The following is an 11,736-nucleotide window of genomic DNA, read 5'->3' on the forward strand; positions in this document are numbered from 1 at the left end:
GAAAAAATAAAAGTGCAACAGAAGCAAACTTTTATAAACTTCCTACGTATTTGATATCATCTAAGTGCTTTTGTGCTTTAATTATCACTCCCTGCACCTTTTTTCTCTCTAGTCCTTTTCAGCACTAAATACACCCTGGAAGGAAAATGTGAACAATAAATCTAAGCAAAGTCGTCCTGAAAAGTGTTTTTCTACTTGTTCCAATATTAAGAATAAATCTTGGCTAACAACTTCAAACTATTTCAACCCATCTATCTGCTTAATCCTCCCCCCAACCCCACCTCGCCCAGTTTATTCATTAATTGGCTAACATTTTTGTTCCCATTTATTCATGGCTGTGGTTTCCTTAAATATAAAATTCAGCATCTTTCAGAACATTTTCTTTGCTTTGCAAGTTAGGAAAAATTTCCCTACCATCTCATTCTGGAAGCACTTGGCAGGTAACCTTCTCTTATCATATCATTGTATATGAAGGTCCTTAGCTTAGTCTAATGGTGTCGTGCCAAGTAAACAGTTTACAGTCTATTATTTCCATTGGAAAGTCCCCTTTTCAAATTGAAGAATTTCATAATTTAAAAAAACCTCTGGTCAAAGAAACCCCAAGTTCTTCTTAGCACTGGTATTTGGGGTTTCAAATTAATGGGGTCATTATTCTCATTATTCATATGACCAGGTTGATGAAACCAATATATCAAATTTACAATGGAAATTTAGGATCAAGTAGTTCTGTCAACAACTCCATTGTTCCCGATTTCCTTGTCTGTCTGCCCCATCTCCCATCTCCTTCATCTACAGACTCACTGGCCCCTCGGCAGGGACCAGATCCTGCCCTGGCAACCCCTTAGCCTTATCCCCACCCCTGAACTTGTCTCTTACCCTTGCCTCTTCCCATTAATGACCCCTGCTGGTTTCTTTCATTGTTCCTTTCCAAACCTCATTAACTGTCCTCATACTTCCTCTTTCTTCTCAAGTTTCTCAATTAGTGGCCTTCCTTTCTCGGACCCCAGTCTAACACCAAGCCAAGAGATGTGACTGACACACTCCTCACTGGAGCTTGCAGGCCATAGCACCAACCATTTTATCAATAACCCCACTTATTCTCACAGCTCAGTTGGTAAAGAATCTGCCTGCAATGCAGGAGACCCGGGTTTGATTCCTGGGTCGGGATGATCTGCTGGAGAAGGGATAGGCTACCCACTCTGGTATTCTTGGGCTTCCCTTGTGGTTCGGCTAGTGAAGAATCTGCCTGCAATGCAGGAGACCGCAGTTCGATTCCTGGGTTGGGAAGATCCCCTGGAGAAGGGAAAAGGTACCCACTCCAGTATCCTGGCCTGAGAATACAGTACGTGGGATCACAAGAGCCGCACACGACTGAGCAACTTTCACTTTCCACTTACTCTGCTCATACAGGATTCTCCCAACATTCCTATGATTGTCATCCATCAGCCTCCAGTGCCATCCCTCAGCTTCATGATGATGTCATGCTCACTGTTTTCATTCCTACTACGTCTCCTATCATTCTAGAAATGAGTGCAGTGTTAAAGTTGACTATCCAGTCAACATCCTGGCCTTCTAGCTTCAGACTTTTCCTCTTCTCTGACTTCCTAATCCACTCAACCATGGCGCCTCCCCACTACACACATACACATTGTCCTGTCTTAGAGGCTTATACTGAGTGCTGACTAGCTCAAAGGTCTTGTAATTAGCCTATCAAACAAGTTAGAGTCAGTAGGGGGGGCATTATAAGCTAGTTTAATGTTTATTTTCACACAACTGCCTTTGACTCCATTGAGCTTCTTCCATCTTTGTCATCCTGAATAAAATTTCAGGCAGATCCTATATTTTCACTGATTATTCTACTCCAAACTATTAATAAATAGCTATATCTTTGACTTAGTAAAGAATTTCAATTAAGTCTAAATCAAAGCCTCAGTCTCTGGGTCCATTTAAATGTTTCCCTCCCCCTCTGTCAAGTTATTCTCCCTATTCTTCCCCATAATTGTTGGTGAAAATGTTTCTTGGTACAGCAGAACAGTCTGGAAGCTCCCCAAAAAGTTGAACACAGAGTTATGTATAACTCAGCAATTCCACTCACTGGTATACACTAAAGAGAATTGAAAACAGGGATTCTAACAGAAACTTGCAACACAAATGCTCCTAGCAACAATACTTATAATGTCCAAAAAAATGGAAATAACCCAAATGTCCCTCAACTGATGAAATGACTTAAAAATGGTAATCCATTCAGCCATAAAAAGTAATGAAGTACTGATTTGCTACAACATAGATGAAACTTGAAAATATTATGCTAAGAAGCCAGACTCCTCTCCCAGAAAGGCAATACATTGTATAACCACATTTATATGAAATATTCCAAATAGGCCAATCTACAGAGGCAGAAAGTAGATTAGAGTTTGACTAGGGCTGAGGGGGTAGAAGGAATGGGGAGGTGGCTGCTAAAGAGCACAGGGTCTCTTGGAGGAAAGATAAAACATTCCACAATTAGAAAATGGTGACGTGTAAATCAACTATACTTCAATAAAATTTAAAAATTAAAAAAATTTCAAATAAAGAAAATGGCAATGGTTCCACAACTCTGTGAATACACTTAAACACTTTAAAAGGGCGAACTTTATGATAAAATAAAGCTGGGAAGAAGAATGACAAGAGAGCGGAAGGAGAGGAAAGACAGAGAACAGTTACTGTATCAGGTCCATATTGTTTTACTGTGGTCCTTTCTCCTTGCTCTAACTGTTTACCCTCTAAACAAGACTTACTCTTTTAGACACTTTTTTTTTTTCCAGAAACAACTCAGGAACCAGTCCCTGTGTCATCCAAATTTCAGGAAGCAAATGTTAAGCTCTTAAGAGTGATTCTTTTGAAGTCTCCTCTCCGTCTCTTAGCTTCTGTTTGGGAATGAGGATGGAAAAAGCATCTCTCTGCTTTGCCCCATGGAGACGTCGCACACTAATTCTCCAAAGCAATCCTTACTGTGTCTAAGCAACTGTGAATTCCTAGCCTCCTCTTAGAAAGCTGTCAACGGGCAAATGGTGGGAGAGTTGGATTAGAACCACCCTCTTTGCACGTCCTTCAGAAACGGTATAGTGTGTGGCTAAATCGGGGGTCAGCAAACTTTGCATCAAGAGGCAGATAGTAACGATTTTAGGCTTTGCAGCCTCTACAGTCTCTGCGGCGACTGCTCAACTCAGTCACGCAGTATGAAAGCACTCAGAGACAAAACATCAACGAGTGAGCACGGCTGTGCTCCAACAAAACTTATAACAAAAACTAAAGGTGGCTAGATGTGGTCCATGGACCTTAGCATGTTGACCCCTGTTCTAGAGTCACGTGCAGGAATTTAGATAGTGAAAGGGGATACTTGACACCTTTTGTTTTGACTGAAGCAAAAGTACCCATTTTAACATCCTGTTGTAGTTCAGATGAAGAAAATCCTCTCTCCGGGCATAGTCTCTGGTCCAGCACTTCCAGTGTTTTCCCAACACTGCATCTACACTCTGCTCTCCGGTCCTTCCTGTCGCTTTATATGTTCCAGTTTACCTGACTGTTGAGTTAACTGCCTCATTTCAGTCCCTTCCTCACGTCTGGGTCCATGATCTCCAATTTGCTTACCCTCCTCTTAGATTCACTTACTTCCTTGACCTCCTACCAAGCCATAAGAATTCCCAAGAAAACCCAGCTATGCGGTGATTTCTGTGCTCCCAGACTTCCCAAAGCTGCCAGGGCAATCTCACAACCACAGAGGTGAATTCAGGGTTAACCCTCCAGCTATGTCAAGAACTTGCCATAAACCAGCAGGCACTTCTCTAACTCTCAACCAGGACTTTTTTTTTTTTAAAGTCAAAGAATAGTTGACCTATAATATCATAACATTTTCAGGAGTACAGCATAGTGATTCAGTATTTTTGCAGATCATATTCAATGAAAAGTTATGGACTATAGCCCACCAGGCTCCTCTGTCCATGGGATTCTCTAGAATCCCAAGAATACTGGCGTGGGTTGCCAAGCCCTTTCTCCAGGGGATCCTCTTAAATCAGGGATCGAACCAGCATCTCTTACATCTCCTGCATTGGCAGGTGGGTTCTTTACCACTAGTGCCACCTGTGAAGTTCCTATTATAATATAATGGCTATAATATTCTGTGCTATATAATATAACCTTATTGCTTACCTATTTCTCACACAGTAGTTTGCATCTGTTAATCCTATACCACTAATTTGTCCTTCCCTCCTTCCCTTTGGTAACCACTAGTTTGTTTTCTCTGTGAATCTGTTTTGCTTATACATTTATTTGTATTATTTTTTAGATTCCACATATGAGTAATATACAGTATTTACCTTTCTCTGTCTGACATATTTCACTAAGCATAGTAGTCTCTAGGTCATCTTTGTTTCTGTAAACGCAAAATTTCATTCTTTTTTATGGCTAATATTATAGTGTATACACACACACACACCCCCCCACATCTTTTTTGTCTGTTCATCTCTTGATTGGCACTTGGGCTGCTTCCATGACTTGGTTATTGTAAATAGTGCTGCTATGAATGTTGGGATGCATGTATCTTTTTGAATTACTGTTTTTGTTTCCAGATATAGACCCAGGAGTGGAATTGCTGGATTAAATGGTAGTTCTATTTTTAGTGTTTTTGAGAACACGGGGTTAGAGGCACTAACCCGCCACACAGTCAAAAGTCTGGATATAACTTGTAGTCAGCCCTCTGTGTATGCAAAGTTCTTCCCTATCCATGGTTTGGCATCTGCAGATTCAAACAACCATGGACTGTGCAGCATTATGGTATTTACTACTGAAAAAAAATCCATGTAAAACTGCATCCTCACAGTTCAAACCCATGTTGTTCAAGGGTCAACTTACACTGAATTTCAAAGACTTGAAAAGAAGAATATAAAATAATTCATCAATAGTTTTATATTGATTACCTGTTAAAATGACAATATTTTGAATATTATTTCTATTGTGTAGTGCTATGCTATACTCTTCTCAGTTCTTCCTGTATCAGAAGAATAAGTCATCTCAGTTTTTTCTTTCAGAGCCATCTCCCACAGAATGTATGAATACCTAAATCTATAGAATGCCACGTGTATTTTTTTTCTCAATTTTCATCAACCTTTTCCTCTCTACTAGTTCATTTGTATTAACAAAATATCGAGAAAGAAGGGAGGATGTTGGTAGTAAGTTCTGCTGAGACTTCTAGGAAGAATGAAGAATATTACTTGGAATCAACTCAAATAACTCAAAGGTAAGGGCAGAAAGTCCAAAGAAAATTTCTTTCCTCACCCAGGTGATTACAGACCAAGAATTGAAGGACTCATTCACATAGAAAAAAACTGAGGAGACCCTCTGTACATTTGCATTAGTATCACATCTAGTTATATTGAACTAAGTAATAAGGGGCTTAACCCAGAACTTAAGCCAGAATGGATTCTTAAAAATCGACTAAGATAGTCTGCTAATTGGGATTTTGGAAATGTGACTACAAAAGGACATGTGTGTGTGTATTAGTTGCTCAGTCATGTCTGACTCTGTGACCCTATGGACTGTAGCCTGCCAGGCTCCTCTGTCCATGGAATTCTCCAGGCAAGAATACTGGTATGGGGAGCCATTCTCTTCTCCAAAGGATTTCCCAATCCAGGGATTGAACCCATGTCTCTTATGTCTCTTGCATTGGCAGGCAGGTTCTTTACTGTCTGAGCCAGCAGGGAAGCCCACAAAAGGAGATTGCTACCTCCATTTCAGTGAAGGCCAACAACTATTAGTGTTTTGGGAGGACTTTTCAGTGCTACTTCTTATTGTTAACACTATTTTTTAGTTCTGCATGAATATTACAGAGAAGGCAATGGCAACCCACTCCAGTACTCTTGCCTGGAAAATCCCATGGACAGAGGAGTCTGGTAGGTTGCAGTCCATGGGGTCGCTAAGAGTCGGACAGGACTGAGTGACTTCACTTTCACTTTTCACTTTCCTGCGTTGGAGAAAGAAATGGCAACCCACTCCAGTGTTCTTGCCTGGAGAATCCCAGGGAAGGGGGAGCCTGATGGGCTGCTGTCTATGGGGTCGTGCAGAGTTGGACACGACTGAAGTGACTTAGCAGCAGCAGCAGCATGAATATTAACCATTAAAGGAAATAAGAAAGGAGAAGTGTGTGTCCTCTTTTGAGGATGTACACTGGGAGGAAATTATATTTCTCTCCCCCTGAGACTCACTGGGAGCTGAACCCAGCTTCCAAATGAAAATAGAGGCCAACAGGTCAAATCCCTGGGGTTTCTGTAAAAGAGCAACTGCTAATCTTCACAGAGGCTCAAGCAGAGCTCTTGCAGGTATTTATTCCTTAACAAAAAAGAGTGCTGGATCCACATTTTATATATGATTATTTTATCTAAAGTCTATCAAATCAAGAACTAGCAGCTTGTTTCATCTCTGAATTTTATTTTGGAATGTACCTACATTTTTTAAAAATTTCCCTTTCAAACATATGCTTTCAATCTGTAGTCCCTGATGAACTTCTGGTATAGAGAAAAGGTCATACACAAAGGTTCATTTGTGTATGAACACATGTTTTGCATTCATGCATATTTATGTATGACACAGTACAGAGTAATGCCACAATAAAATTTTAAAAAAACTGGAATTCTGGAGAAAGTCAAGCTGCTCTCAAAAGTAGGTACATCTGACTTCCTTCCAAAGTGTACAGTATGGAAATGGAGAGAAAGTAAAGAAACATGATAAACACTATCATCAAGCAGGTAGTACAGTCAACATCAGTAATGATAAGCCATGTTCATGGTAGGTACCCTTGGTACAATGTGATGATGGCCTTTATCTCTGTGACTTTCCTCCTCAAAACATATAACCATAGTCTGACCATGATTTTGAAAAAAATCAGAATAATCCCAAATGGGGGACCTTCTACAAAATACCTGATAAAATATTCCTCAAAATTGTCAGGGTCATCAAAAACAAGGAAAGTTTGAGAAAATGAGACAAGAGGAGCCTAAGTAAAGTGACAACTGTGTGTAATGTGACATCCTGAATGAGATTCTAGAACTGAGAAAAGATAATAGATAAAAACAAAGGAAATCTGCCTTGGCAACTCACCTATATCTTGTCTCACTCATTTCAATGTCACTTTTGCCTCTTTTGAAGATTGCTGGGAAAAAGTAATAATAAACATAGGTACTTTAAATTAAAAAAAAAACCTAAAGAAGTCTGAATAAATTATGGATTTGAGCTAATAATAATGCATCAATATTGATTCATTTATTATAGCAAATGTACCATACTAATACAAGATGTTAATAATAGGGAAACTGGATGCAGATTTATATGGGAACTCTCTATACCCATCAGTTCAGGTCAGTCACTCAGTTGTGTCTGACTCATTGTGATCCCATGGACTGCAGCATGCAAGGCTTCCCTGTCTATCACCAACTCCTGAAGCTTGCTCAAACTCATGTCCATTGAGTCAGTGATGCCATCCAACCATCTCATCCTCTGTTGTCCCTGTCTCCTCCTGCCTTCAATCTTTCCCAGCATCAGGGTCTTTTCAGTGAGTCAGTTCTTCGCATCAGGTGGCCAAAGCACTGGAGCTTCAGCTTCAGCATCAGCCCTTCCAATGAATATTCAGGGTTGATTTCCTTTAGGATGGACTAGTTTGTTCTCCTTGCAGTCCATGGGACTCTCAAGAGTCTTCTCCAACACCACAATTCAAAAGCATCAATTCTTTGGCATTAAGCTTTCTTTATGGTCCAACTCTCACATCCATACATGACTACTGGAAAAACCATAGCTTTGACTAGACAGACCTTTGTCGACAAGGTAATGTGTCTGCTTCTTAATATGCTGTTTAGGTTAGTCATAGCTTTTCTTCCAAGAAGCAAAGGCGTCTATTAATTTCATGGCTGCAGTCACCATCTGCAGTGATTTTGGAGCCCAAGAAAATAAAGTCTGTCACTGTTTCCATTGCCTCCACATCTATATGCCATGAAGCCATGGTGCCGTTTCTCGGATTTAACCTGGCTGAAACAACCTCGGCTAGGCCCCTGCAAGGCGGAGGCCAAACACAGCAAAAGCCCAATTCGGAGAAAGCTCCCACGGTAGAAGCTGAACACAAAGAAAACCCAGCGCAGTGGAAGTGACAAGAAGCCCAGCTTGGTGGAAACTGGGAGAGCAAAATCAATTCAGCAGAAAGCTCACGCGGCTCAGTCTCAGATTCCAGAAGACCTCCGGTTAAGCTAGGAGGTCCTCGCTCCTATGGCTGGAAGGACATATGGCTAACAAAATCTTAATTCCTTTACAATCTCTCATTTCTTGTTTCCTCAAACCCCCTGCAAACAGGTGAGCGGCAGTGGGTGAAATTGAGGGATTCTGGCAGGGGCTACTTAGTAGCTGTTGCCCAAGCGGGTGGGGCTTCTTCTGACTTAATCTTTGTGCCAAGGATCAGGTCAATGAAAACTGTGGGCACAGGTCAGGTACTTAGCAGATTTTCTGGCAGGTTATGAAGGGGATTCCTCAGCAAATTTTTCCCACTGTTTCTCCTCCCGTCCTTCAGCTCCTCTCTCCATCTATGCCACTGCTTACAAAGTATTGAGCAGGTCATCATCTCTCCATTTCTGAAAGTTGTGTTTGAAACTCTTTACCTAAGATTGGGACTCAAACCCACATGGCAGGGACTCTGTGCTATGCTTAGTCACTCTGTCGTATCCGACTGGGACTTGAGCACGGCCAAAACCCACAGCGCCTGGTTTTAGGACCTAATGAAGCTCAGGTTCTTGATGTCTCATTGCCAAAAAAAAAAATTCAGTGAGAGACACAGTGATAGGTAAGAGGCCGATTTGTTGTTCAGATTTAGAGAGATGCATACTCCAAGAGTGTGGGCAATCGCAGAGGGGAGTGTGGCGGCCATGGAATGTGGCACGGTTAGTTTTTGCAAGCTGGGTGATTTCATATGCTAATGAGTGGGAGGATCATTCCAACCACTGAGGAACCACCAACTCCTTGGTCTTTTGATAGTGCCTTGGAACAGTCCTGGTGCTTCTGGGTGTGTCATTTAGCTTACAGATTGAGAATCAAGGTTTAGTTGAATCTGACTTGTCATCTTGGACCCATTTGATTTTAATCAGTTTATGTTATAAACTGATTGTGCTATATCATTTTTTCAGAAGTTGTGCCCTGCTCCCTTCCCTCCTGTTTCTTGTTCGTTTCCAGGGCTCTGTCTGGGCCCACAGTGTTGCTTCTACAATCTTCTGGAGGGACAACCAGAAAATAGCTGGCCCTTGGGAGGGCAATACTGTATGATATCCAATCCCTCTAGATATTCAGGCCTTCTTCTTCCATGTTTCCTACACGTGCAACAACAGCATCTCTCCGTGAGCCCGCTAGGGTGGGTGGCAGGCACACAATGCCTGCCAGAAGCCCATCTGTTGGTGGAATCCCTTCAAGGGCAATTCGGCTTCCCAGGATAATGTTTGCCACTTCGGGAGTTAGCCCTGCAGGCTATTTGGGCCCAGACCCCTACCACCCTTCTCCTAAAGTTACAAACATACCTACCCCTGGATTAAATCTCCACTCCCCTTTTATGGAACATCTGGTTTGTTGCCTCTTATCAATTTGTTCTTAAGTCACTTACTAACTCCTACAACCAGGACCCTGCCCCCTGGTAGGCAATATCGCTCCACCCCGCTTATTATTAAAATACTCTTAATACCCTTAACAAAGCAATGGGACCAGATGCCATGATCTTCGTTTTTTGAATGTTGAGTTGTAACCCAGCTTTTTCACTCTCCTCATTCACTTTCATCAAGTTTAGTTCTTCTTCACTTTCTGCCATAAGGGTGGTGTCATGTGCATATCTGAGGTTATTGATATTTCTCCTGGCAATCTTGATTCCAGCTTGTGCTTCATCCAATCCAGCATTTCACATAATGTACTCTGCATAGAAGATAAATAAACAGGGTGACAATATATAGCCTTTATGTACTTCTTTCCCAATTTGGAACCAGTCCGTTGTTCCATGTCTAGTTCTAACTGTTGCTTCTTGACCTGCATACAGGTTTCTCAGAAGGCAGGTAAGGTGGTCTAGTATTCCCATCTCTTGAAGAATTTTTCACAATTTGTTGTGATCCACACAGTTAAAACTTTTAGCGTAGTCTATAAAGCAGTAGATGTTTTTCTGGAATTCTCTTGCTTTTTCTATGATCCAATGGATGTTGGCAATTTGATCTCTGGTTTCTCTGCCTTTTCTAAATCCAGCTTGAACATGTATACCCATATTGTTCTAAAATGAAAAGTTTATTAAAAATAAAAAGAGCAATATTATGTTTGTTCCAGTGTAGGTCCCTAGTAGATTATTAAATAAAATGAATATAAATGACTTGTTATGACCTTGCTGTAATAATGTTCTTGGAAGTGAAAGTGAAAGTCGCTCAGTCATGTCCGACTCTTTGCGACCCCATGCTAGGCTCCTCTGTCCATGGGATTCTCCAGGCAAGAATACTAGAGTAGATTGCCATGCTGTCCTCCAGAGGATCTTCCCGACCCAGGGATCGAACCTGCATCTCTTACATCTCTCCTGGATTGGCAGGCAGGTTCTTTACTACTAGCGCCACCTGGTAAGCCCAATGTCCTTGAGTTCATGCCATAGAACTACCTTATATATGATCATTATAGGAAGAGCTTCTGTTAGTGCCTCAGTAACTAAAAGTCTGAAGCATTATTCCCCATCCCCATGAAAAAGTGAGTAGATCCCTGGTCACACAGAACTTAAACAGACAATGGTTTCATCCTGTCCCACTGATCCTGTCCCATGTATTGCCCATTCTGCTGCTGGCCTAAACCTATTTTAACTCATGCCATTTATAACTGGATTTTCTTGGAAAAAAGATTTCTCAAAGAAATAAATACTATGAAGTTCAACTGTGTAGCAACTCTTAATAACCCAGTTTGCTCTCCATTGCAAAGTGAACTAATTTGGAAAGCAGCTTGTAGACAAATGGAATAAAGTATTTGTTTAATTTGCTAACCACACTTTGCTGTTCAGTTTTTCTCAATTAAGCTAATAAATTATAGATTGACTAATACTCATTTCCAATTAAAAAGTAGAATCTCTATCATTTTAACCACATCATTGATTTTAGAAGACAAAGCTAAGTTTTTCAAAAGCTGCTGCAAATTGAATAAGGTGGTATTGTGCTTTCATGGATGATTGCTTTTAGAAAGACTTTAATTATCATTAGGAATGTGTGCAATTTTTTTTAGTTAGGACACAAAAATATGGTAATGAGAAAAACAGATCATTCAGGCTACTCATTCAGCAAATACTGAATCAAAACCTGCTCATAACAGGCCATATCCTGAGCACAGGAATGTAATGGGAGCCAAAACAGATGCAGGCCCTGACTCTTGCTACCGGATGACATTAACCAAGTAATTTACATCAAACTATGTGACTAATTTGACTGAGCAATCTCAATAACTTGGTTATAAACATAGACCTGTTTTATTTTTCCAGTAAATATTGTCAATTCTACTCTGTTAATCCTCCTTTTTGCTAGGCAGCAGGTTGCCTAATATCGTCTCAGTTCTGGCCCATAATTCGTTGTCCTCTCAGCTGTTAAAACAGAATGTCTTTGGTTATTAGGACTCAGTTCTATTTATTTTTAAATTTCAACCACTAGTTTGTAGAGGCTCTCCTTTCCTACCTTG

Source organism: Cervus canadensis, chromosome 26, assembly GCF_019320065.1.
Source record: "Cervus canadensis isolate Bull #8, Minnesota chromosome 26, ASM1932006v1, whole genome shotgun sequence".
Lineage (NCBI taxonomy): Eukaryota > Metazoa > Chordata > Mammalia > Artiodactyla > Cervidae > Cervus > Cervus canadensis.